Source organism: Elephantulus edwardii, unplaced genomic scaffold, assembly GCF_000299155.1.
Source record: "Elephantulus edwardii isolate Elephantulus edwardi_28Jun2011 unplaced genomic scaffold, EleEdw1.0 scaffold00031, whole genome shotgun sequence".
Lineage (NCBI taxonomy): Eukaryota > Metazoa > Chordata > Mammalia > Macroscelidea > Macroscelididae > Elephantulus > Elephantulus edwardii.
In genome coordinates this window covers 19,533,733-19,538,939 of record NW_006399781.1, presented here as the reverse complement: position 1 = coordinate 19,538,939, position 5,207 = coordinate 19,533,733, and positions in this window count along the sequence as shown.

Here is a 5,207-nt window from a genome sequence, read left to right as displayed (position 1 = left end):
CAATCCCAGAGGTGCACGGTTCAAATCCACCAGATGCTCTGCTGGAGAAGGAGGAAAAATCTCCTCCTGTACCAGTCAGATCTGATTTGACGGTACACGCACACATAGATTTCTGTTTATTAGGACTTATATATGAACTATTCTTTTCAAATGTAGAAATTCTGTAATTTTACCAACAAATGTACATTGTTATGTAAGTAAGTCATTATCTAACCCAAGTGTAAAAACCTGATGATCATCCCAGACAAGGAGGCAGTTTTTAAAGATAATCTAGCTGTCCTCCCAGATCTGTAATAAAGTGCTATGGATATTGCAATCCGTCTGTCTGATTGGCAATTAATTATGGAAAGAACCCCTTGCATTCAGTAATAACCTCACTGTCTCTACCTACCCTCATTAACCCAGCTACCATGTCAAACCATCTCATCCATGGTCTCCTTCTTCTGCTCTGTCCCTCCACCTTTCCAAGCACATGGTATCCTTCTCCAAGGACTGCTTCCTGTAGTGTTTCATCCTGTAGTACATAGAGTCATTATGAATTAGAAGTGACTCAAGAGCTTCTAACAACAACAATAACTAGCAACAACCAGGAGTAGATAGGATTTCAAATAAAATGTTTCAACAAACAGATGAAGCACTAAAGGGGTGTTCTTATCTGTGACAAGAAATTAGGAATACTTAACAGAAAGGATATAAGCTTCCGGCTACCTGGCTAACCAATTGCCAGATTCATATGCAAAATAGGTGATCCAAAAAATGTGGAAATTATAAAACAAAGCCATTAGTATACTATCTAAGTAAAATTTTGCTGAATGTAATGAAAGAAAAACCAATTACAGTCAAACACTGATAGAAAACTGCAAAATTTAAGGTTGATTCACAAAATAATGTGGAATGAGGGATATCATTGCTAGTATAGATAGATCTTGGCTTAAAGTTGCTCTGTGCTTTTGAGCCAACTACAACTCATAGCAACTTTATGAACAATAGTGCTGAACCCTTTCTTATCTTGAGCTGTCACAGTCTCTGACACACCTTCCCCCTTTGCCCCAGTAGCTTTGTCAATCCATCTCATCCAGGGTCTTCCTCTCCTGCTCCGTACACCCTCCCTTCTAAGAGGACAAAAGTGGCTTACTGACTGTACAAAGGTATTTGACTATGTTATCATAATTTATAGAAATTGTCTTGAAGAATGGGAACTCTGTTCATGTGGAACTTGTGGTAGACCAAGAGGTTTTTGTTCAAATATAACAAAGAAACATTGTGTGGCTTAAACTCAGGAAACCTATGCTTCTGGGTTTTATTCTTTAACCATATTTATGCAGTCTGTAAACGGAGTAAATAATTTGAGAAACCAGACTGCATCATGAAGAAAGTTGCATAAGAATTGAAGGGATTTATTAATATTTCTTAATATGCAGATGACACAAACTTCTTTGCTGAAATCATAGAAAACTTGAAACACTAATGAAATTCAAATACTATTGGTGGGGTAGTGTTAATAAATTTGGAATTATCCAAACATATCAGCAGGGGTATAAAACTGGTATCAGTTACCTGTAGCCTGCATAACTAGTTTCCTTGCCTTAGAAATATTTTTTCTGTTTTTTAGTCATATAAATTAAACTGCCTATTTATCAGGAGAGGAAATGGAAATCTTTTCTGGATTAGCATTTATCTTTTTGAAACTGTTTTTTTTTTTAGTCATATGTAAAGTATAACTTACCAGGAAGGGAAGTGCATCTTTCCTGGATTAGCATTTATCTTTTCAAGATTGTTTTCCTCAGTCATAAACTAATAATTTCACAAGCTGTTTATTAGTAACTTTATGTAAACTCTTCTTTGAAAATGTAGAAATCCTATAACTTTAACAAAAGTTTAACTCACGTATAGAAACCTAATGACCACTCTCAGACAGGGAAGCAGTTTTTGAGAGGAATCTCACTGCTCTTCCAGATCTGTAAGAAAGTGCTTTGAATGTTGCAATCCATCTGACTTATTGGCAATTGACTACAGAAAGAACTCTTTACATTCAGAAATACGAGAGCCTTTAGTTTGGATTATGTCATGATAAAAAAGAAAACAAAAATCCTTACAATTAGACCATCAAACAACATCCTGCAATATGAGGAAAAGATCAAAATTGTGAAGACTTTAATTTTATTTCAATTCATTATCAATAGCCATTGAAGCAACAGTCAAGAAATCAAACTATGTATTATACTAAGCAAATCTGCAAAGGATTCTTTACTGTGTTAGAAGAAAAGCAAAGTTACCACTTTGAGGATTAACATACATTGACTGTAATTATGTTATTTCCAATTGTCTCATATACATGTGAAAGCTGAACCGTGAGTAAGGAACATTGAAGAAAAACTGATGCCTTTAATTATGATGGTGAAGAGTATTGAGCATACTGTGAACTTCCAGAAGAACGAACAAATTTGTCTTGAAGAAGCATAGCCAGAATGTTGACTTACTTTGTTGCCAGGAAGAACTAGCCTCTAGAGAAGGACATTATGTTTCCCACAGTTGAGGGTAAGTAAAAAAGGAGATTCTGATTGAGATGGATGCACATAGTGAGCTCAAATATAGTAACATGATCGTGAGCATGATATCAGACTGTACCTTGTTTAGTTGTACTATATAGGCTCATTATGAGTTAGACTCAATGGCATTTAACAACACTAATATGATTCAATATTGAATTCCAGAATAAGCTCAGCATTTTGATTTAGTTATTTTTGTAAGGAGGTAAGTAGATAGGAACACACTCTCTCTCTCCCCTCTCCCCCCCGCCGCCCCCCAGTTAATTTGTTCTACTGTCATGGCTTTTTTGTTGCCTCAAGGCTAGAAACTACGTGTCTGGTAATCTAATATGAACAGTGTCACCTATGATCAAGGTTCATTGAAACTTTCAGACAAAGATAGACTAGGAAGAAAGGCATAAAGGCATTGGGTTCTACTCTTAAGATTTAGCCAATGAAACACTGTGAAACATAACAGATTATTTTCTGACCTAGTGCAGAAAATTAACGCCAATGAGAGAAGGAGTTCTGGTGGCCTAGTGGTAACTGGTTTCTAGAAGGGTGGAGGGACACATTCAACACTCTTGGTACCAACAGAGATGAAGTCAGAAGATGAATTGTATTGGAAAAATCTCTGCTGTCAGGGACCTCTTCAGAGTACTGAAAACAATGATGTCAGTCTGGAGACTAAAGTGTACCTGATCCAGGCCGTGGTCTTTGCAATTATTTGCTATGCATCACAGAGCTGTACAATGACCAAGGATGATAGAAGAAAAATTGGTGCTTTTGAGCTGTGGTGTTGGAGAAGAGTATTGAATATACTATGGACTGCTAGGAAAGCAAAGAGGTTTGTCCTGGAGAGAGTGAAACTGGGCTGCTCCTTGAAGGCAAGGCTTCTGAAGCTCTAGGCATGGACAGTTGTGTTATGAAAACTTCCTGCTGATCAGCAAAGGGCTTCTTGGTTCGTAGATGGCAGTTCCAGGGTACGAGGACAACATTTTATGTGGACAGCTACGACATTAAAACCAGTAAGGAAGACCCTGATGGAGGAAGGCAAGAACAGATCAGACCAATGAGCTGAACTGCATGCTGTCTTTGCAGCAATGACTGAGGAATTCGACAATGGAGAGTTGGTATGTTTGGATTTTTACTGATTCATCAACAGTGGAAATGGTTTAGCCTTACGGTCAGAAAAATGGGTGAAAGAAAACTATTATTAAAGGAACACTAGCATGGGGCAAGGGGCTACAGAAAGCATTCTGGGAATTTAGGGAGCGCATTAGAATCGTACATGTCAGTGCCTATCAAAAGAACCCTCAGCCATGATCACAGGGTGATTAGAATTAGCAGGTGGACATGTTGGTACACTCTCTTGAGGTGGCCAATTGGGTCTATGAAATTAATGGATATAAGGGTGCTGTAGCAATGCAGAGATGGCCTAAAACTAGACCTATTCCTCTTTCTCTCTCTGAGGCCACAAATGATGATTGCTCTGCTTGTCAACAAGAGAGAACAAGATTGCAGATGGCTAATAGACAGATTGCCACAGGGGAAGGCCCTGCACATAGTTGGCAAGTCGACTACATTTTACCAATGGTACCAATAGCAGCAAATAGTTACAAATGAGTCCTCACAGGAATAGACAAACTTATTTGGGTTTCATTGGTGGATTTCAGAGCTTCTTAATGGTTTGGTGTCATTTTGGTTGTTATTGTGCATCACAGAGTTGGAACTGACCCATAGCTGGCCCTCCAGTGGGTTTTCAGAGGCAATTAATTGCAAGGGAGGAGATTACCCATCTTTCTCCCACAGAGAAGCTTGCTGCACAACTTCTTAATACTAGGCCACCAGAGCTCTCTTACTGGTTTCATAAGGATGGGTAAGCCAAAAATTGACTATCTAAAATGTGGACTATTAAGGGTTGAGGCATGAAGTTGCTGGCTTGCAAGCTTTCATGAATATAGTTCTTCTTATGATGGTAAGGGGAAAGTTAATTCTTCAGATATAAAGGTTAATGGCTAAAAAAGCCAGGGAATAGTGTGTGATATCAAAGGTTTATTGTTCAAAATGTCTTTCATGGTCATTGATTAACTTTGTTTTGCAATGAACTATTTATTATTTTAAGGAGATACAAAGTCCACCTATGAAAGGCTTATTTATATCAGCCCATGAGAACTCAATGTTGGTTTTCTTTTTGGGACCTGATGATATGGTGACTGTAGCAATGGGCTTGAGCATGTCTTGGATTGTGGGGATGGCATAGGATTGGGCAAGGGTTAGATCTGTTGTTGTTCATAGAATTGCTGTGAGTCATAGAGAGAGCTCTTTTGACCTAATGGGTAGAAAGTTATGCTACTAAGCCCAAGGTGGGTGATTTTAATCTGTGGCCCTCAGGGCTGGTTTAAATTGTTTTTTGGTAAAACATTCTTCTAAGTGGTATAGCACTGGTTTGTCCATTTGCTTCACAGAGGTAACTTGTGGTTGTTGTGATGCTGAACACTGTGACACTGATGTGTCAAATGCAAAAGTGGTTACCCATGATGAACAGTATTTGATGGAGCTCACAAATTAAAACAGGCTTGGGAGCAGGTGTGTCATCCACTTCCAAAATGAAATACCTTGTCTCTGAAAAATCTATGAACTTGGAGATATGACAAAAATTACACAAATGTTCAGGTC